Source organism: Gouania willdenowi, chromosome 6 (genome assembly GCF_900634775.1).
Source record: "Gouania willdenowi chromosome 6, fGouWil2.1, whole genome shotgun sequence".
Taxonomy (NCBI): Eukaryota; Metazoa; Chordata; class Actinopteri; order Blenniiformes; family Gobiesocidae; genus Gouania; species Gouania willdenowi.
Genome location: NC_041049.1, coordinates 51002187 through 51026377, shown reverse-complemented (window position 1 = coordinate 51026377; position 24191 = coordinate 51002187). Strand labels below are relative to the sequence as shown.

Here is a 24191-nt window from a genome sequence, read left to right as displayed (position 1 = left end):
CATGAATATCTGTAAAAGTCACGTTATTCTATTAGCTCTGTCTGCTAGCATAGCATCTCTTCTTCACTGCTCGATTAGCTGCATGCCAACCGACCACTGGGTTACCAGCGCCCTCTGCTGGTTCAAACAAATATCTGATGTAAATACAGAGCAATGACATTTTTTTTTTTTTTAAAGTCCAATCGTTAAGGCACAAAATACATTTTCAGTTGCACTTTTAAAAATAAAAAGAACTATTATGCAGTTTTGCATTGTTTATTATAGAACCAGAATTTAAATTAATAAACTTCTTCTTCATTTGTATTATCCCTTTATTTATTTAATTCAAGATTTATTTTTAGTTAAATTGCATTATTTTGAATAGTTTATGAAGGGATTCTTTTGACAATGAAAAATAAAAGGAAAATAGTACAGTATTTTCTCGTTTTTTTCCCCCCCAAAAAATAAAGGAATATTTTTCAATCATCATTTGTCTACAGTCTCATTTTGTAAAATAAATCGTGAGAGAATTGTATCGTGAACCCAGTATCGTGAATCGAATCGTATCGGGAGTTGAGTGAATCGTTACATCCCTATTTCTGACTATTTCAAACCTTGCTGAAAGAAGGAAAACTACTAAAAGACTATCTGCTTTTTTCTGCTTTCAATTGTCATTGTTACAAACATCAGTTGAATAATAGAGAAAATAGTTTTTCCTACAATTGCAAAAAGAAAATAATGAAAAGGGCAGATTATTTGAAAGAAGTCAATCTCACAGAAGTAATTTTCCTTTTTGTGACTGCAATTATTTTATACATCTTATATTTTACAAGATGTGCATGTTAAATGTATCTTTCAATATTTTAAAAAAAGAAGCATTAAAGGTTGTTCTTTTTCATTATTTTTACTTTTTAATGTGTCACTGTCAAATGGAACCAACATAATAAATATATAAGTAAATATTTACTTTTTTTTCCAAAGCTCAAAATCTCTTTAATCTACTAACACATTATTGTTTTGTTTTTTGCATTAAGAAATATGTCATATCAAACAGATACTATTCTCTTTCAAGAGTGTGATCACCAAAGGAATTCTCCTATAAAAGTAGTTTTATTAAAATTTATATTTTTAGTTTCTACATTTTTATCTGTTTGCAACTTTGTTTAATAGCTGTATAAAATATCACACCTTGCTTAAAGTTGATGGTTTTAAATGTAATCTCCTTACTAGTGTAGAATATTTATTTCTGTTCTTGCAGGACACATATGTTAGTTTCTTGTTTTATGTGCTCTTTAAAAACTACAGTACAGAAGTGGAATACTGCTTTTTAGTGGAAAATTAACAAAAACCCTACTTTAAACAAAGTGGTGATGATAAATATTATATATTACTGTATATTATCTGCCTTATACTACTCACAAGTTGAGGAAGTTGGTAATCATTGAAAAGCGTGAACTTTTATAGTATTATGTTTGGAACATAATCTTTTTGCACATGCAGCTGTGACTTATCAGGACTAAACATTACAACATTGTATTCAATCTTGTGCATGTTAGTGTAAGAGCTTGACCAATGCATGGTTGCACGTTGTCAAGGATGTAGTGTCTACTCTGCTCAGGAAAACCAATGAAGTCACTGTGCCAGAAGGAGCTGATGATAAAAGAAAGGCAGGTACAGAGGTCAGCCATCCTCCTTTTCACACCCTGCCAGTGCCAGTGTCATCCCCTCTGCTCTGTGCAATGAAAACAGGCCTAGAGTTGGGCTCTGCCTCAGTCATTGTAAAGCAGGCAGTGTGCAGAAGGTACTTCACAAACACTACCAGTCATAACATCTCTCCTATCAAGAGGAATGCTTCACATAAATGAACCAAAGTTACTAGTGCAGTGCCCGTAGAAAGTATGTCTAGCTATAGAAAAGTGGGAGATTAAGTAGCTTTTTCATGGATGGTTTTCATGGGAGCTTTAATTCCCCTTTTCAGAATAAAAGTTAAATCCTCTTTAAACTGACCTTGTAAACACACACACACGCACGCACGCACGCTTCAGGCTCCATCCCAAAACAAACTTAAACTTGCCCTGACAAACAACATACCAAACCTACTATATGAAATGAGGAACATGTAATTTGAGTATTATTTCACACCCACAAAAGTGCATTACATCTGCACATGAACGCAATCACGATGAAACAAATCTATAACCATCAGAAATTAGACTGTTTTATAACAAGGTTCCTACAGCTTTAGTCAAATTAAATACAAGACCAACTTTACAGTAAACACAATTGGGGGGGAAAAAATGCCACATCAATTCCATAGGGATAGGGTAATTTTTTTTCTAGTGCATATGTGCAACTGGCAGCTCCCAAAGTAAACACACAAGAATACACAAAATGAGAGTAAAATACACAAAATCAGACTAAAATAATCAAAATCATTTCATAGACAAGATAACACAAAAAGCCAGAAATATATAAACCAACAACAAAAATACAAAAAATAAAAACAATTTTGAAGAGCCATTAAGAAAAATCTTTGTCGAACAGGCAATTTTCATTAAATTTACATTTTCCTATGTTGTTTATACATTAAACAAAAAAATAAGTTATTTATTTTGAAATGTGGGACTAATTACAATCATACTTATGTGTTATAATTTAAGACTTTTGACACACTGATTTAAGACATTTTAATGACAATAAAGACCTTATTTTTAAATTCATGAATTTAATGCCTTTTAAAGGATCCGCAAGATCCCTGTATAAGCAAAGTGGATGAAGGCCTGAGTGCTCATAAAATACTAAAATAAATGAAAACAAAACTTTTCACAGAAATGTTGCAGGAACAATGATGACAAACCAACACGCCTAACCATTGATTGGTAAGAGATGAATCTGAGTACCATGCACAGAGTACACTGACATTTTGATAAGTTGTAGGATTAAATGCAGCAACATCAACAAAAAAGGATGAAAAACACAGCTGTTGAAAAAATGTTAACATCCCAGTCTGTAAGAAGGAGCAGATTATTACAGATACAATACATGTGACATGGCTGTCCCTAAAAGCCGACATTGTCAACAAATGGAAAATCCCAAAGCTTTTTGAGGCCAACAAAATAAATAAATAGATCTCTTATGCATCATTTAGGCATTGAACAACTGGGATGGCTGAACTAAAAGCAAGCTTGTGTGAGTGCGTGTGTGTCTTTAAATAGAACCAAGACCTCCAGCAGTCAACATAGCATCATCACAGGCCCAGAGCACGATAGGACACCATGTGATTCCACTCATGAACACAACAGCGATCAAACATTTACACTTAACTTACCATTTCCTGCCACACAACGGGCAGAGAATGACATTTATCAGTTATTTAATCATTGCTCATGTTTACTTTGCCAGCTTTGTGATACTTCATGTAGGTTAATGATCTACATTACTCTTATAACCCTACAAGGTAATTATTGACAATGACAGTAATAAACACTAATGGTCCAGTAGCACCATAACACCAATTATAGAGCAATGGAGCAGCAGCTCCTCTAATCCATCCATATGCTGTAAAATAGATCAGAAGCTTATGTCAGAGGTATTTCCTGCTATTTATATTGCTGCTGAATAAGAATACAAGATTTGACCTACAAATGGTTAAATGGCCACACCTTAACCCACTTTTATTTGAAAAGGTTATTCGTATTTCTGTATCTCATTCTCCATCAGAATTGTGATTATGTATTTTGTATTCTGAGATTTTTTTTTAATGACCAACTCTATGATCAGGTATTATAGCTTAAATGTCTTGGAGCTCCTCTATCCATAAGTTAAATATATTGTTGATTAAATTAATCTGATCATCTGCAATATTTACATTTAAAATATTGGCTTTGCACTCTATAATGTATTTATTTTGTTAGCCTTTGGTACATTTTAAATTCTTGGGTTAATTGTTTAAAGTATAATTCTTAAAGCTATATTTTGCACTGTAAACTGTACACATAGTTTGTTTAAAAGTAGTGCAATAAAAAAAAAAAAATTCCTAACAGGATAAATATTTGTGATTATAATCGTGATTACATTATTGATCAAAATAATAGTGATTATCATTTTGGCCATAATCGTACGGCCCTAACTGACACAGCTACTCTGTAGTGCTTAATGGACTCAATTAAATAAATGAAATTTCTAAGGGTGTCTCAAACCCATTGATATGGATATCGGTCCCAAAAAAATAATTGGCTTATAGCTGACAGTATATAAAATCTCCCATATATATATATTCTTTTTAGGGCTAGGTATTGCCAGGTACCTCACGATGTATTGCAATATTTTTGCCCACAATAATGACATTATCACGATACATCAATTCTGCGATTCATTTGATACATTACAATATCTGTGCCACTGAATAAATTCCGAATTTATTGACTGCACTGAATCCATTTCACAGGAATTACAAAACATTGTCAATCAAGTTCACATGAATGACAGCCAAGTAAAACACATTGTATACTGCACAGTGGCTCTTCTTAACGCACAACTAGTCACATGTCATCGTGTTAAGTTTAAGTCTTTAAGAGCAGACTGATACAAAACAATGCTTCTCCAAAATATTGTTCATGATGTTTGTGCAAATCAACTTCAACATTCTCATTTCAGTGCTAGTATTATCAACTTCTCTGTAAACATGGACACATCAGTGCTGCTTAACAAGCAGAATTAACTTGTTTTATCAAAACTGGAAAGTTTATCTGCATATGAAAAATAAACATTTCAGTCAGTGCATTATAATAGAAACAACTGGGTGGTCTATGAAAACCTGGGCACACATTTTAACTTATAATTACCACCATGTGTAAAGTTCAACTTAAACCTGCGCTGCAGACTGCACATATATTTCAGTGCTAATAATACTAATATCAATTTGTTCTTTGTAAACTAGAAAACATTTAACTTGTGTTTTGTACTTAACTTGTGTAAAAAGGAGAAAATAAATAATAATAATAATAATAATAATAATAATAATAATAATAAATGCTATTCGGTGCCAGTGTATCAATAATGTACCACAATACAAAATATCGTGATATATCGTATCAATATTTTGGCACACCCCTAATTCTACTCACTGTTGCTGACTGTTGTTCTGAGTAATATCACTTGATCAAATCTTTTCTAACACAGAAAATACGTAATTAAAGTACCGGTATGTATGATTCATATGATTATGAAAGGCACCAACATTTCCCAGCAGGAACTCACAGTGATTGATTAATGAAGACAATAAACCATTTAAATGTGTTAATGAAAATACAATCAATGTTGATTTACTAAAAAACTGCTCAACAGAATCTGTGTGACTTTAACATTTGGTGATTATTACTGTTGCACATCGCGGTGCTTTAACACCTAAATGCACATGGACGCAGAGGAATGTATCCGGTTCCTTCTATCAGTAAAACCATCCCTCATGGTGAACTCGGAATTGCAATCTGAGAACACTCTGTCAACACAGGTTATGCTCCAGGGATTAGTCATGACCGGTGAGGAATGGAGCTACGCAGGACACAAGGTGTGAACCTGGAATATGAAAAGTGGATTATATCCCAACAAGCTGCTCAACTGTGAATATACTATACATGTGTATCATATGGAGAAGATTGCAAAGGAAAAAAATATGCACAGATGTAGGTCTTTAAATTCAGTCTCACTGATCCTGTGGTTTTCATCACCAAGTCAAACAGTTCTTCCAATGGTAATCCATGAAGAGTGACGGACAGGAATAAAACAGCTGTTACGTGACAGGAAAACTGGCCTTCAGAGGCATTATTTCTTCTCCCCAAACAGCCTCATATTTATTAAAAAACTAATATTGAAGCTTTTTGAAGAGGTTCTGCAAACATACTTGAAATGAACTCATATTCCTTCTTTCTGCTGACATGGTTATTTCAGCCTAAAGGTGTCTATCGCAGAAGATATATCTGTCAGGCAGCCTATCTGCGTATATTTTTATAATTTAAAAAATTGCCAACTTCAGTTTCTCATCCAATATGGTTTTATTGCCAGAATGGAGAGGAAAATGCCTGCCATGTAAATCCTTGCTGTCACCAGCAGCAGTGAATGATGGCCAGCACAAATCATAATCCTGTAACATCCACACACTCTAATCTCTGTGCGTGGGCAGAGCGGTGAACTGTTCAAATGGTAAACAAGCTGTGGACTGAAAAAACCTACACTCAACAGAAGCCATCATACATCCTCAAACTATTACAGGTGAACGCCTGCCAGTGTGCAGGGAAACAGCAGGAAAGTTCAACTATTTATTGGCATCGTCATTAGTCATTGGAGAAATATGAACATACAGAATTTATATTGGATATTAGACTATAGTACGGTACTACTGTAATATTTCTAGTAATAACAGTAACACACACATGGATATCACAAAGAACTTGAGCAGAAATTCAAGAAGAAACTTAATCCAAAAGGATTAAATTCAACTAAAACTTTCTGACACATTTTACTGAACGTTTTTGGAGGAAGTCGTAGATGTGGAATATGAGTACGGTAGTGAGGTAAGATCTACCTCAACAGATCAATTACAAGTTAATTCAATCTGGCTCGGTCCCCAGCTTCTTTAAACATGCTGTGGTGAATCCCATTTTTAAAAAGCCTAATCTTGATCCGGTGGAGCCTATAAATTACTGGCCCATATCAAAACTTCCCTTCATGTCAAAAATTATGGAAAAAAGTATATTATAAATATCAATCTGGCTTTAGTGATGATGGCCGCGGACTCTGGTCGCAACACAGTTTTGGTTTTACTCGATTTGACATCTGCCTTTGATGTGTAGATCACATACTGATCCTGATTGATCAACTCAACACAGACTGGGTTTTCTGGGGCTGTTTTCCAGTGGTTTTATTCATATATAAATGGAAGAACTTTTATTGTTGCTATCAACAGTGTAATGTCTAATGTGTCCAACCTGTCATGTGGAGTTGCCCAGGGCTCTGTTCTGGGGCCTGTTTTGTTTTTGTTGTACCTGATGCCTCTTGATCGGTTGATCAGTGGTTTTGAAAATGTGTCTTATCATTTCTATGCAGATGATATTCAGTTGTATTGTTCCTTCAATGACTCAGAGTTTCACGTTTTCTCTGAGTTTTTGGAATGTGTATCTTGCATCAAAAACTGGTTGTCTTCAAATTATCTTCATATAAATTCTAACAAAACGGGAACTCTGATCATTGCTCCCGATAAAAACATTCACGTTATCAGACTTCTGCAGAGCTGGATGAGGAGTTGATCATTTGAATCAGGTGTGTTGGAAGAGGGAAACATCTAAAACATGCTGGATAGTTGCCCTCGAGGACCGGAATTGGACACCCCTGCTCTACAATCCTGGCATCAATGATCTTGTCCACAACAACACGTAACTTTGACCACAGATCTTCTGTAGCTCTGATTAGATGTTTAAACGCTCTGAGCAGGTAAAACTGATTAATGCTGCTGCTGTTTTCACGGAGCGCAGCAGCACTAAACGAGAAATGGATGGAGTTAAACGGAAAATTAAGCGGGCACTGGTCAGCTCTGATTTAGGAGTCAGTGATGATTTGCGTAGTTATTTGCCACTTTATAAGGTGTTTCAGGTGGTGAGTATGGAGGACATTTCCGCATAAATAAACGTCCTTTTCCTCACAGTTGCAGCATTTCAACCTGATTCTGTTTATTCCCGCATTCAACAGAAGATTCCGTTTTCATTGCTTGATTCTGTGATTCCGTTAACATGGATTTTATAGGGCTCTTGTGTTGTTGTTGCATACAAAAGCATGTCCTGTAACCATCTCTGATTGGCCAGCAGCTCAGGAAGGCAGTTCTCAGCAATTCTGATTGATGAAGGTTATTGCAGTAGTGAAAACCTCAATATCGATGTGATTAAGGTTAATCATTCAGCATTACCCCATTCTATCAAGTCTTCATTGGCTGCCAGTCAAATTTCGCATTGAGTTTAAAATTTTAGTCCTGACTTTCCGTGCGTTGCATGGTCAGGCCCTTCAATATATCACTGATTTGTCGTGCCCATTACTTCAGGGCGGTACCCTTTGGTCTTCAGGGCAGGGTCTCCTAAAGATCCCAAACCAAAACCAATTTTAAAACCCAGAGAGACCTGGCATTCCAGGCTGTAGCCCCAAGACTCTGGAATTGCTTGCACCAGTCCCTCCATGAGCTTGAATGTGTGGACTTAAAAAGCGTTTGAAGACTTTGCTTTACAGAAAAGCTTTTTGGTAATGAATTTTTTACTTTTTGCTCCTATTTTAATTCACCTATGTTTTGTTCAGCTACAGCACTTTGTGATTTTTTATCTGTGAAAAGCGCTTCATAAATAAAAATGTACTTTACTTACTTCATTCATCTTTCATCTTCTGACTTGTTTGTTTATGGTGGCCAAAAATCTTTGGTGGCTGAATTTTCGGTGCATCACTATTAGAAATTGTTACTTAAATTGAACAGTGTAGATTATGTAGGGAGTCTGTTACAGAGCAGTGTTGCATTATTACTGAACTATGCTGTCGTTTAATGATTACTAGTTTAGTTAAAACAATACATTTTTAACTGCTGCCACTCCACAATGCTTATTTCTCCATTTATACACTGAGTGCACCAGAAAAACCTGCAATCATCATTAAGGTAGAGTCTACATTACACACACGTGTGCTCATCTCTTTGACAGCAGCGTGGGAAAATGCAAGCGTAGCATTCTTTGTGATTTACAACATGTAGTCTATGATTCTGCGACTATGTCATAAATAAACAATGCACAAGCAAGATAATGTGTGTCTGGTGTGTCTTTTAGGCAATAAATCCTTCACCATTAGAAAGCTTGATTATTTCCCTTTTAAATGGAGACATAAATTCATAAGTAACACTGTTTCTATGGTTCACAGGTTCTACAGTCAATGGGGAAATCCTTTTGTGTACCCCAGATCGTTTGTCACTTGGTATTCACTCGTCGAAAAGTTTCTCTCACTAAACTTGTTTCTTCATCATGGCTGCCAAGAAAGAATTTCTCTCTTGTTCAAATAGGCAGATAACAAGCTTCAGAGCCTCTACCACACACAGAGAGAGTAAATGTGATATACTATGTGGCGGTCTTTGGAAAATGGAAGAATTAAAAAGTAAAAAGGCTTCAATAGCTGGAAGTTGCTCCCAATTGGTTTTGAGCTACAAAACAACTTGCTTCATATGTGAAAAAAACATGAAGCGGTGTTAAAAATTTGTATGACGCAAATAACGGGTGTCAGACAAGGCTATATTTCTCCTGGGGTATGTATATCTGCTGCATTTCCTTTAAAAACAGTCTGGTTTCATCATTTCTAACACTTGATGATGGATAAGACTCAACAGTCCCATATGCAGTGCACCATCCTCAAATCTTTTGTTCAGATCTGAAGCTTTTCCATGTTGAACTTAAAGGGCTAGTATTATGAAAAAAAATCACTTTTTTCAGTTGTTTTGCTACAGTGATATTCATTGAGCCTCATTCAGAGGGCCAAAGTTGAAAAACTTCTGTTTCCTCTCTCCCTTGTAATTCCACATTTTGTAAAAAGTCAGTCCCAGACAGACGAGTTGGATTTTTTTCGCGTTGTGACGTCACAACACGGAAACTCCTCCTCCTGACAATCCTCGCTCTTCCTACCCTATAAGAACGTGAGCTCCTCTCTCTCAAAGTACCTCAGAGGTAAAACAAACACTGCAATTTAATATACAATATACATTATACTTTGTCATACATGTAAAGCTACATACACAAAATGTGTTCTCTGCATTTAACCCCTCCCTGAGGAGCAGTGGGCATGGTGTAGCCCCCAGAGAGCAGTTGCACTTTAAGTAACCGTTATATCGCCTCGTATTGCCTATGACATGATCTAATGTGTTTATGACCCAATGTGATGCAGAAGTAGAACAAAATAAATGATTGTCACCTTAAATGGACTATTACTCTGGTTAGAAGAGGAGAAGAAAGTAATTTAGCAGCTTAACACCGAGTGTTTGAAATAGATGACTGACTCCACAACTGCTGCTGCCACACACACACCGTGAAGCAGCGTTTGTTGGACTCACAATCACAATAGCAGCTTATACAGCCATGTGTTTTACTGTAATGTGCAGTTTTTTGGCTGAAAACAATAACAAGGGTGAGTGGATAGCAAAAGACAATCACTATAGTGATCACTGATCTCCCTCACAAGAGAGGCATGAAGTCTGCGTCTACAGACACGCCCACTCATGCATATGCATGAAGGCCCCAAAACAGCCTGTTTTTAGAAGAGTCATGAAAGTGACTTTTCAGAAGGCTAAAGGCTCAAACATACTCGGGTGGACACCAGCAAAGCAGACTCCTTGCGGAGTCCGCCACACCAATTAAATGCAAAGCTCAGATTTTACTACTGCGAGGATTTCTCCGCGTAGTTGGTGTCACACCACTGCTCGGCATTGTATCGACCCACATTAAATATAACACCGACCTGTATATCAGCCACCTGGCGAAAGAGCAGGAGAGATTAACACGAGTTTAGAGGAGAAACTGGCAGACAAGTTACGGCAGTAGTGACACCTTTAAAACACGTTCCAGGAGTACACGGACTACAGAGAAGCGCTAAGAATCATGGGACATGTCGGATGTTAATGGAAACTACTAAGCAGAAATGCGCCCAAGTATGTAAGCTCTGAGGAGAGCGGACAGTCCGCGCTGAGTCCGTTGTGCACAGAGTCCGCCTGAGTATGTTTGACCTTAAAACTCTAGAAAACAGGTGAGTTTGGGAAAATAAACCTCAAATACTACGTTTTTGGGGTTCTTAGAACAAATGAAGATGGCTGAAAAATAGCATAATACTGGACCTTTAAAACCCTTCCATCAATGCCATTTGCCATTTTTTATTTCATTTTGCAGCAATGTTGAAAGTAAAACCAGCCTGTGCTGGATATTTAAAGGAGCATAGGGCAGGATTTCTGAAAAAACAAACATTAAGTTTTTTTAATGCTACTGGGTGATGAAGCACTCTTAACCAAAGAGAATGAGTCTACACATATTTCTACCTATTGCCTTGAAAAGATTGTGATACATTTTATACTGCTGTTACAGGTACGAACAGCAGTACAGTTCCCTGCGGATGTGACATCAAATGACGCTGATGGTGACGTCAAATGACGCTGGTGCACGTTCTTGCTTAATTTGAAGATAAACGGGCAATAAACTGCCTGTTGTTGGTTAGAACAACAAGGTTTAAAATTCCCTACCCACATAGATAAATAAACCGTTATTGAGATAACATAAATAACAACAAACCTGTTTTTTTGCCATTAAAACAATAAAAAAAGCTATATTTTAAGACATACTGTCAATAATATAGAGCAAATACAGCAATCAAATACTTGGTCACACATCAAGCTGGCTCAAAGCTCCATTTATTCGTTCATGTTCAAGGGTCAGCAGACCGTCAACTTGAAGTCAACTCATGAGTGCATGAGAAGTCCGTCTGTGGGTCTCCTTTGTGCGGTGAGCTTAAAACATGAAGCACAGTTTTCCCGAAAATTTCCAAATATCACACAAACAGAAGATTCAATTTTAAAACAGAAAAACTATGCTTGTCGAGTTTTTCATGTTTCTGTATGTTTGAAGTCAGTAAAACAAAATAACCACAACCATTTGTTACTATGATTTGGTTTAAAAAAGGAATAACCAAAGAAAGAAAGGTAGATGGATTGACTGCTCTGAGACAATTCTGGCTATGGATGCAACTCACATGACATGTATGCCACTGGGGTTTCAATATATGATAGTTTAGGAAACTTTATGTCAGTCATGTGTGTGGAGTTTTTGAAAAATCATTAAAAACCATGTGTATTAATAATAGTGATACTACTAATAAGACAAAATGCATACTGTATGGAACAGTGGATCTAAAAATAAAGTACAGGTAGCTTTCTTTGTCTCGCTCCAGAAAAAAGTTATCATAACTTCAGTTTGGATATGTCACCACCAGTAAGTAAAGGTAACATGGCAAATGTATTTCACCCCACTTGCTACCATACCAATAATGCCTGCTTGACACCATCTCCCCTGCTAAAAGCTAATACCAGCCCATTACAGTGTCTACTCACAGACATCTCTCCTTTAAAGGACTTTCTGCGGAGTAAAAGCTGATGTCATGAGTTCATTTGGCAAGTTGAGCTTTTGATGAGTCAACCTTAGCAGCAAAACTTCCTCTCAGCACAAACGTATATAAGGGATGCTTCCATTTGGTCAGAAGTCAGGACACAGCCGGAACTGTGGGATGATGACTTCCTTCCCGCTGCACTTTTATTACCTTTTTCCACTTTCACCAATATTATCCTACTTTGAACATATATTTAGTGTTCAGTCAGTGACAGGACTCATTTCTTCCAGTAAAGCGTCAACCTCTGTTTTTTCCTGAGACAAATCCACACAAGTTTTCTGCAGCTACAAAAGAACGCTATGATCTGCTGCCACAATACCAGGAAATGGAATGAAAAGATGATACGTCATGGATCAAATATTAATACCTTTTTAGTCACACACTTTAAACGTGAGCACAGTGAATCAGCAGCATAATTAAACATTCAATATCTGTAAAATTATATTTCAGACATTAAAGAAAACTATGTAAAGTTTTGTAGAGGAAGGGCTGCAACTAAATTGAGGAAAAGTGGTAATGTCAACACAAACACATTTAGACATGGCTAAAGAACGTAGAAGAATGGAGATAAATTAATGAACTTAGACAATCTTGTTTCGCTGAAAGTTTCACAACATTTTAGCTTTATACTGGGTGTTATCATTTTTAAAACAGAATAACACTACACTTGTAAAGCATTTAGGAGAGGTATCAGGTTTAGAATAATCATGATGTTTATGTTCTTTTTGTTATTTTTCTGTAAGTGATTTAAGAAAGCTATAGCAGAATCTGCAAGCCATGGATGTCTTCATCCACCGACAAATGTTCAAATTACAGTAGAGAAAAAAAAACTGACCTAACTAAAAACAACTACTGTAAAAAACAACTATTCAAAAAGAAATCACAGACGTAATCTTTTTCAGCAACTAATGAGCTTAGAGGTTTACAACCAGTATCAGAAGTGTCAAAATCCATCTTCTATATCAGTGTTCCTCAAATTGGGGTACGGGATGTCACTACAAGGGGTACGAGAGAGAGAAAGAATGAAAAATTAACTAAGAATATTAGAAATATGGGTATTTATAATGTTTATTTCTAGTTAAAAAGTATAATTATAATAATGATGATGGATAGTATCTTGATTTGAACATGAACTAAAAATAAAAGGTTCAGTCTTGTTCAAACACCAGGAGGGAGATGACTGGAAATGATAAAAACTATAGAAATAAATCTATTCAGGAGGCATTATACGGTTTCATTTTACTTATTTACAAAATGAGATTCTTTAAAAAGTGTTATCACTCATTTATTCCATCATTATGCTCTATAGTTATTTTTTCTGAGAAAAAAGTTGTAGTCGGACAAAAGGGGGTACTTGGATTCAGAAATAAGAGAAAGGGAGCACTTGAGAAAAAAAAAGTTTGATAACCACTGCTCCATATGATATAGCAATATATAATATATATATTATACATTCATCTTTATCAGGGTCATGATGAGGTGAAGAAAACTATTCCAGTGTACTCAAGCCACAAGGCAGGGTACAGTCTGGACGGACACGCACGCACACGCGCACACAAGCCTTTTCAGTAGTTGGAGAACACCAGAAGCATGCAAAGTCAACACAAAACACTGGGCTGAGTAAGAAACCACACCCCCAATGTAAGAAATATGCATTACCTACCATAGTCACATAGGTGTATGACAGAAGTAATGCAACACAAGCTAAATCACTTGACTGTGACATGGTAAAGGTATAATTTGTAGGGAGAAACACAATCAATATCAAAATGTTAAAAATAGGTCAGTGACTTCTTGGTGCATTTAACACAGACTATCTGCTGCTTTCCAATGATGGATGAACCCAAACAAATCACTTGGTTCAGAGTAAAGTCAATCTGCACGATCAAACATGCATGAGTCTTGTATTGTAACTCATCCTATTAGTGAGTCTATCACACCTGCTCACTAATTTACCAAAAGCAAAGGACGGAAGAAATGTATTTGCAAGGCAAAGAAATGGCTGATTACATTCACTTTCAGACCTAGTCTACAGTCATAGCGACTGTTGGCTAAATATCAAATGCTGGGACACTGAAATACGAAGTGAAACACCATAGCTGGTTATTTTTCTATTCCATGATCTCAATTAGGGATGTAACGATTCACTCAACTCCCGATACGATTCTCTCTAATACGGTACTATTTTCCTTTTATATTTAATTGTCAAAAGAATCCCTTGATAAACTATTCAAAACAATGCAATTTAACTAAAAATAAATCTTGAATTATAATAAATGAAGGAATTCTACAAATGAAGAAGCCTATTAATTTAAATTCTGGTTCTATAGTAAACAATGCAAAACTACAAAATAATTCCTTTTCTTTTTAAAACTGCAACTGAAAATGTATTTTGTGCCTTAACAATTGGACTTAAAAAAAAAATAAATAAATAAGTCTGCACTGTCATATTTGTTTGGACCAGCAGAGGGTGCTGGTAACCCAGTGGTCAGTTGGCATGCAGATATCCTTGCAGTGAAGAAGAGAAGCTATGCTAGCAGACAGAGCTAATAGAAAAACGTGACTTTTACAGATATTCACGTAATATTACAGATATTCTTTCGGTGCTAAAGGGGTAAAGAATTATTTATGAACATGTTTAAGAGTAGATGGCAACCAGAAAGAAAGTAGTAGGAGATTCCGCCCGCCACCTACGCTTTTAGACGAGAAGGATATATAGCGCCCTCTGCTGTTTAAAAAAGTACTGCGATTCAATTTTCAGAGCACTGATGTGAACCGTGATACCTATGAATCGATTTTTAACTGACTTACAAATAATCGTTACATCCCTAATCTAAATGCATGCAACATAGAATGATGCACTCACAGTTAAAACAACAAATAAAGTGTCTATTTGTACGGACAACCCCTGTGCTATTGGTACGGTTACCAAAGTACACGTATGTATTATGGTTAGGAGTAGGTTTAGGTTATAACCCAATTCACAACTATTTTAGTAGGGGTGTAGAGATTAATCGTGAGGCAGTTAAAAATCTATTCAAAAGTGTCACGGTTCACATCGATACTCTGAAATTGAAATTGCAGTACTTTTATTTTTTATTTTTTTAAACAGCAGAGGGTGCTGTCTATTTAGAATTAGAAATTCAGAACGCACCACCATGTTTTAAATCAGAAGTGTGGAAGCGTTTTGACTTCCCCAAGACAAAATGAAAGAGGTGAGAAAGAAAGAACATGTGAAATCCAAGCTAAGAGGAGCACAGAGAGGAAAGGGAGAAACAAGAGAGAGAGAATGAAAGCCATAGTTTGTTTATTTATAATATTTCTTTGATATTGGATTTGTTTTAAAGTCCAATTGTTAAGGCACAAAATACATTTTCAGTTGCACTTTTAAAAAGAAAAGGAATTATTATGCAATTTTACAGTTTACTGTTGAGCCAGAATTTAAATGAACAGGCTTCTTCATTTGTACTATTTATTTATTTCGGGATTTATTTTTAATTAAATTGCATTGTTTTGCATAGTTTATCAAGGGATTCTTTTGACAATTAAATATAAAATAAAATACAGTATTTTTATTTTTGAAGAAAAAAATGAATATTTTTCAGTCATCATTTGTCTACAGTCTCATTTTGCAAAATAAATCGTGAGAGAATCGTATCGTGAATCAAATCAATTGTTACATCCTTAATTTTTATTGTTAGGGTTAGTCACGTGACCTAAACTGGCCAAAAAGAGGCGCTGCGTATGAATAGAATGTCAGTATATTGATAGAGCAACCGTACGGATAGCCACTGCCAACAACAAACTCAATAAGAGTCTGAAAAAATAAATGTCATGTGTGTTTAATTCTTTAAGTCTTAGAGGAGGGATAAAAATATAATATTGGTATTTTCCTCAAAGAAAAATGGTGTACCTTTTGGCAATTAAAGGTTTCACAGTGAAGCCTTCGCTGTTTCCTAAAATCACTATGCACGTGATTCATGGAGTAGGTAGACTTGATTATTGGTGCAACAGGTAGCATTTATGCATTAATCATGCTGTGTAATCAGCATGTTGATATGCCACACCTGTGAGGTGGGATGGATCATCGCTGCAAAAGGAGAAGTGCTCACTAACACACATTTGTGAACAATATATGTGACAAATAGGTCTTTTGTGAAAATATTGTAGAATATGTAGAAAATATTTTAGAGCTTTGAGTTCAGCTCATGAAAAATGGGAGCAAAAACAAAAGTGTTGCGTTTATATTTTTGTTCAGTGGATTACTTATTTATTAAACCCAATATCGGTATCAGCCCAAAAAAAAAAAAAAAAAAAAAAATCCATATCGATTTTTTTTTTTTTTTTTTTTTTTAATTCACATGGTAAACGTTTTCCTGAAGCAGCCAACACAAAACTCTGAGAATGTACCCATCCTCTAGCTACAAGTTGGAACATTTCTTCCACGTAAAGGCAGGTTATGTGACCTCAGACACAGTAAAACTGTTCCTAGTTTTGTGTAGCATGAGACAGAGCTCGTAGTATCGCACATTCCACAGGCTGCTGTCCCAACACAAGACCCAAGAAGACACAGAGATGCACCGGGCACAGCACACACTGCATGTACACTGCAGATAAACAACAAGCGATTAAATCGTTAGCCACTCACTCCATTAAAAACACAAGAGCGTGACATCGTTAAAGGTAGCGGCACCCACTGTAACGAAGAGGACACACCGTGTACATGTTCCCTTACCTTTACATTGTGTGTATTCACATTCCATTCCTATACCGCCTTATTAAATCCATGTTGGTTTGCAGTTTATATGCAAATATAAACGGTGAAATCCAAACAATGTGTGTTAGTGTGAGGCCAAAGCAGGGAAAGCCAGCGAAGAAGTAGTAGAAGAAGAAGGCGCAACTTGAAACTGACACAGAAGGATCGGTCGAAACCAAAGAGACAACAAGGAGGGGGGGGAGTTTTTCAATAAAAGAATACAAACACAAATGACAGTAACTTTAAATGGAGACATAATCGAATATGACTTACAGTATGAATGTCTGTATTGTGCACACAATGTGTTTACAGCCGAGTTTATCTATTTTATTAAGAAGGTAAAGCAGGCTACCTTCGTCGCCACTTTAGAGCAAGCATGAGCTCATTTTAATCCTATTGGTCTCTCCCAGCGTGACGTCAAAGTGCTGCTGCCTTCACGTCGTGTCAGAATTATTACAGCTGATTCACATAACAGAAACAATTATTGGGATTGCATGTAAAATTTAGGCTAAATGGGTTGTTTTAATACTTTTTTGTTTGGCATACATCTTCCAATGTGTGTTATGTGTATAAAATACGATGTTTATGTAGTACTATTTAACAAACGGTAACGTAGTGTTGCTCATTAACTGAGGACCATAAATGACGCATAATGATCCGCCATATAAACTAATTGGTGACGTGCATTGCAGTGCGCGCATGTTAGCATAAATAAAGTCATGCTTCATTTACCTCAATGACACTGATACACCGATTATACGTTTATCTGTTTGAATTAGTTAGCCTTTACAGGCAAAGTTGCCAGATAAAGTTGATTGTTTGGAGCCCAAATTGTTGGAATGGATTATTATTCATGGTTTGTTTTTTGTGTCTAATACTATAATTATATATCTTTATACTCAATACATCTATTCATAACATATATTCAGGTCAATTTATTAGCTGCCATTTTCAGGACAAGGACACACAGTTTCAGAACATCTCATTTCAACTTAATCTGGATCTAACAATAACAATCATGGACGTAAGCGATGATACAAATCAGATATAAATAACTAACACACTCAGATTAACACTAAAATGTCAGTTTGACCCAAAATGCACAAAGTCTAAATCATTAACAAATAACAAAAATTATATTTAAAAAATAAACTTAATACTGAACTCATGTTCATACACCTAAATAAAGCAAATAAACAGGCACCAATAAACCCCTAAATGATAAATAATAATAATAATAATAAATCAATCAATAATCTTATATATTTGAATTGCTTTAAACAACAGTAAAATGTCGTCTTTAACTAACTATAAAAACTGATTGTTTGATTTGTAAATGTAAAAAACATCTTTTAATTAAAAGAAATACTGTAAGATTTAAACTTCTGAAAACTGTGCTTTGACTTGTAAATTTCTTCCTGCATGTATGTCTTTATCTTTGATGAGTTCATATTTTGACTCTGACAATCACAAATGTCTTACGTATCACAACGAAAGAAGACACACGTTCCAGCCATGTGCAAAGCAAAAGAGGAGAAACAAAATGGAATAAAAACACTGCAAAAACTATGTTCGTGGCCGAGGGAGTGAGACGACCCTGACACCCACAGCTGTGCATTAGATGAGTGCCTGATCTCCTGTTGACTTGATATTTTTGTTGATTCATTTTCTGTTCATCTGAAAATAAATTGTTGATTGATTGATTTATTGATTCAGCAAAATAAAACCTGTCTATGTCTCTGTATGCAAACTCAGGTACTGAACTCGAGAGTAAACTCAAAAACTTGAACAAAATATTACAATCTGAAAAATAAGTCGCAAAAATGCGCTTTATGGTTATCACCAAACAAACCAACTATATCTGTATAAATAACCTAACCTGCTATGAAATAATTAAAAGACAAAAATATTGTTGAAATATGTTTGTGGTAGTATGTGCAGAATATTTGAAATTAATAACATTGGATCTGCTCTGATGTGGTGTGTGTAAACTGGTAAACAGTACATGCCCACTGCCTTAACCCTTGAGCAGTCTTAACTAACATGAAAGAGAAATTCACCAACTGGAGGCCCAGTTCCTGGTTCTCAGAGTTGGCCATCAGCAAAGTAGTCATACCTCAAGATCGAATGTTCTTTGACGTTGAAAAGGTTGTATCTTTTCTATCTGTTCTGATTCACTGTGATGATGACAAGCCATTACGTGTACTTGCAAGTACAGTGTCATGTGACACAAAAACCAGGAGATAGAGCAGAAGCCTAATTCAAATTTAACTGAATTAGTTGATGTAAATAGAAGTGCTGACCTAATGTGAATTAAAAAGATCTGAAATGTAATCTGATGAACACTGAGTGTCTCTGTAACTGCAGCTACGGTCATGTTCCCTATTAGCTCCTCCCTCTTTAGCATTCAGCATGGCGGGCTGGGCACCTTCATGTTGTCTAACACTGGACAGAAAGACATGTGGGTGGGTTTTTTTTAATTTTTTGTCCGTCATTGATCACATGTTAATGAACATGTCAATTTTAAGACAGGGTGAGAGTAAACATTTATAGTTCAAGTTTCTCCAAATCAAATTTCAGCATTTAAAAAAATTACATTTTAACTTTCACAACTAATTGTTTACATATCAATAAAGAGAAGGTTGAATGTGAACATCACACTGTATACAAAATATATCAATTTCTTTTAATAATAGACATACATATTACATCACCCACACCAACCTATTTTAGGTGGATAGGGTATCCAAACAAAGATATATTTTGTAATGTGTTGCTGTATATGTTATAAAGTCCCCCCTAACTCCCTCTCCCGGGATTTCCCCCCTCTCTGGGATGTAACCCTGCCCTCTCATTTTATATTTCTCCCCTACCAATAACATTTAGCTTACCCTTCCCTATGGAGGACTGGTGATGGTCACAACTAAACAATAAAATAAATGTATTGTTTTATTTCTTGCTAGAATAAAACATGCATAGCTGTCGCAAAAATATTAAACTCCATGTAGCTTTAACCTTTGACAACATACACACAAAGATGCAAAGAAGGAAAAAAATAAAAGGAAACGCAACGTAAACCTGACAACACAGTAATATATGACAAAGTATATGAAAGAGCATTTCTCTACTAAGTTAATACTGACAAAAATATTACCCAGCAGTTATGTAATTGACAACACAACAATTTATCTCATGTTCATACTTGAAAATGGCAAAGATTTGCCAAAAATAGGGTTTGCAGCACAGAAATGACACTCCTTTACAGAATACTAGACAATTCCCCATTCGGGACATTAAATCTGAACCGTGTCCTATCTGCTAATTAGTTAAACCACTAGAGGAAAGCAAACAGATCCAATGTGGAAATGAGTAAAGAAAAAAAAAGGAAGCAGACTGTTAAGGAGGAAGGAGTCTGAAGCCTAACGCTGCACAGTTTAGCAACATTATGATGACATTACCTCCTAATTGCAGTGAACACCTTGTTACCCACCACACCCCTGCACACGGAGGTTAGTCTGTGAAATGTGGTCATTGAAGGCAGGGTTAAGCTCTCAGACAAAGAGGGTTTGTCTAACCAAGGTGGGGCATGGCTGTGTACTCAACATCACAAAGGAATTACACCATGTCATGTTGACAATTCTTCAAAAGGTATCTGAAATATCCTATTATCTAACACGGATGACAATTGGCAAAGGCTGCATCCAATAATCTCTTTCTTTTTTAAATGTAGAAGGATAAAAAAGGCAAAGTACTCACTGTAGTGAAGGATTACACTGACTGTCCAATTATATTCCTCTGTGTGGGGACGCTTTCTTCTCCGTAATCCTTGTCTCCCTTTTGCCTTCTCTTTCTGGATCTCCTCCCTCCTTCTCCCTCTCTTCTACCCCACCTTTTCTCACCACAGCAAGATGCTGCCTGGACCAGTGCATGTTGTCATGGTAACCAAGAGTAAGGGGGATTCTCACGTGACCAGACCTCAACAGTCTGTGATTGGCCAGATACATTGAAGAGAGGTGGGAGGGTGTAGGTTGGGGGGGGGGATGATGTCACACTCCCACCGGTCCACAGATTGGAGGAATCCTCCAGGACACGCAGACACAATGGGTGTCTATTTAAGGCGGGGTTGATGAGATTGTGATGTGGAGCTATTTCACAGTCAAAGATGATTCTACTTTGTGCATCAACGCTCTCTGTTATTGTTTTCCACCTCATCAGCTGCAGTGCTACAGTCATACAGCCAGGTTCATGATGCAGGATGATTACAGGACATATGAGAGCACTCATATGTGGAACACTTGACCCACTGGCCTGCCACACTTCAGCCTCCCTCGGGGCAGCAGGGGCTTATTTATAGTGCAGAACAGAACAGATGGAGACCCAACTTCTGCTGTTTACCCAAAGAAACAGTCATAGTCATAGTGAACGGTAATGAAAACACACGTTCACATAAATAACTGACTGCAGGACTTCCTGGTGATGATAAAAAATATTAAAAAAAAACATTTGTTTTGCTGAGTGAAGAGATTTCATTGGTGAAATATTTAACTCAGGGTGAAGAATAACCAGCTAAAAGAATGACCTAATAACAGGCATGTGCCAATGTATAGGGCTTACAACTGTGTAAGAAAACTTTTTATGTCAATTGAACTACTTTTTTTTTTTTTTTTTCTAACTTGGTAGAACATTAGTTTATATTCAATGACAAAGTGTGGCTGTTAAAGCTTTCCAGTGTTTTGTGGCAAGGAAAGACAAATATGTGTATAGCACATTTCATACACAAGGCAATTCAACGTGCTTTACATGAGTAAAAAGTGCAACAGAAAACATTAAAAAAAGATTGAAATCAGCAATAACAAATATAAACATTAAACAGTAGGAGTGTGACGATATCTCAATACGGCGATATATCACAATTTTTTTTTTTTCGCACGATCGACTACCGATTTATTTATTTTTTTCAAAACCTTTTCTGCTTTTTCACTAAAATGTGCAGGTAGGTCTTCATATAAATTTTGTCACTGTTTGTTGAAGGAACCAATATATTGTTTACTAGAATACTGCACATAATGGTTTTTTTTTGTTTACAGAAAGCACTATTGGAGATACTTATTAATTTACATTGGTATGTTGACACTTATTTACAGAAATGTTGCACTAAAATAGTGTCACTGTTCATAGGACACTTTGTCCATTTATTGTCTTTCAGAGATATAAAATAAAAATTGTATTTTTTCACTTAATCTTTTTTTTTTCTTGTTATGTCATAGATTATCGTAGATTGATTTCTGACCAATATATCGATAATCGCAGTATCGTCATATTGTGAGATAATTGTTATCGCGAGCTTTGTATCGTGTATCGTATCGTGAGGTAACCAGAGGTTCCCACCCCTATTAAACAGCTAAACAACAAAGTTTGAAATCAACAATGAAAACATTAAACACAGTTTAAAAATCAGCAATAAAAACTGTATACATTAAACAGAGTTTTAAATAAACACTGATTAAGATTTGTAAATTTTGATTTGTCATTTTTAGAGTATTAGAGAATAGTGAAAATTGTGTGGACTGACGGGGGAAGGTTGGTGGGGTCATTAATTATCTATTACGTTAAGGGGCAGAAATATAGGCGTTTTATTCTTCTTACTGCTCCTTTACAATCATGAAAATGTTTCATTTGGACTGTGATATTATTTGATGTGAATGGGAATCTACGGTGGCTGGGAAGTGTCAGGTGAATGCATTTACAGAAACGAACACCAATGCAAACAGGTCACAACACGAATGCACAAATTCTTTATAATAGGAAAGTAGCACTGGCAAGCTATTATATTACTAGACACTGATTTATTGTATATTGTTTTCCAATATATATTTATCGAGACAGATTCTTCTTCAGCTGCTGTCACCATGATTTTGTCTTTCTGCATCAATCACAAATGTGACCAGGGCCATGCATTATATATGCATTTTCTTCTAATGCTATAACTGGGCGGTCAGCTTTATGAATAAAATATATACACGACTGTCTCCAAAGTAATATGTTTCACTACACCCAACAGACAATGTCTACACACAAGTGTATGTTCCTGGAATACTTGCTTCATTAGAACATAATTGAACTTTCTTAACATCTGTACCAAAGTCTGCCAAAATTATATGAAGCGTATGATTTATTTAAACAAATTAACAGCCTATTTTTTAATTCAATGTAATATTTTAGTGTTTCTATTATTTTAAATCATACCTTACTACTGTCCATCCACTCTGCTCTGGTTCCTCATCTATGATCATAAACTGGCTGAGCTGATAATGGAGGCAGTGAATCTAAATAATGATCTCGTCATTTTTCATGGCTTGCAATGAGGCCTATGTCATGCTCTATTGAGCACTGAGCTCCACAGGGAGTGGAGCAGGAGGACGCCTTGCAAACATGTGGCCAGGCTACAGATAGTTCATAAAAAAATGTATACTACCTCAGTTAAAGTTTCAACTTGAAATCAGCTTATCTATGATATACTGGAAATCATAATGGTAATCATTAGCAGTAAGTTCATATACATACAGTATACATTTCATTTTTTTGTGTCCATCTTTTATGTATCAGCTGATTGTTTGAAGCCTAGGGATAAAAAACAAAAAAAAAACAACATGAAGTATAAACAAGTGATATTGAAAAAGGGTCTTTATAAAATCTGTATTTAACATAAGATAAACCCAGTGATGCACCGTTTCATTTCCTCTCCCTAGAGCACTAAACCTGTGCAAACATTACGCACCACCACGATCCTCTCCAATAAGCTGACCCTGAGCAGGAGACGTAAAGAGTGAGGTGTTCTTATGTGAGAAAGTAAAGCTCAGTAGCAACAGTAGCTAAGGCCAGAGAAATAACTGAGTTAGTGAGAGAAAACCAGTGACAGATGAAGAAAAGCTGAGACAATGAGCTCAGGTTACAGGAGGTCTGGCCCCGACTGTGGTCAGTCTCTGAGCTTCACTAAATTTAACTGTAGACCATGTGTTTAGGAGACCTCAGACCAGACTGAAGAACCATAGTGATGTTCACAAAGCTAACACTGTTAGCATTTCTCACACCGCCGTCTCGTTCACTCTGTCCAGGACCAGTTCTATGCAGTGCTTAGATAAACCCACTATGAGATCCTAAATACATTATTTTCCTTTTAAGCTAGTTTTAAGCCCTAGGTTCTCAAAGTGAGGAATTGTCATAGAGGTACGTGAAAAAA

General features: G+C 36.0%; 1 protein-coding gene across 13 annotated transcripts in view; it reads right to left on the bottom strand.

Moving 5' to 3' along the window:
- mical3a (microtubule associated monooxygenase, calponin and LIM domain containing 3a) overlaps nucleotides 1–24191 on the bottom strand; it is a 103623-nt gene that overhangs the window by 62448 nt on the left and 16984 nt on the right. For 9 of the 13 annotated variants that reach the window (XM_028450562.1, XM_028450540.1, XM_028450551.1 and 6 more), the window contains exon 1: nucleotides 16931–17093. The exons of 3 other annotated variants lie outside the window; for them this stretch is intronic. The gene's annotated coding sequence lies outside the window, so the exon portion shown is untranslated. Of the gene's footprint in view, nucleotides 1–16930; nucleotides 17094–20707; nucleotides 20875–24191 lie in introns of those variants that run through there. One more of the 13 variants, XM_028450544.1, reaches the window with a different exon arrangement.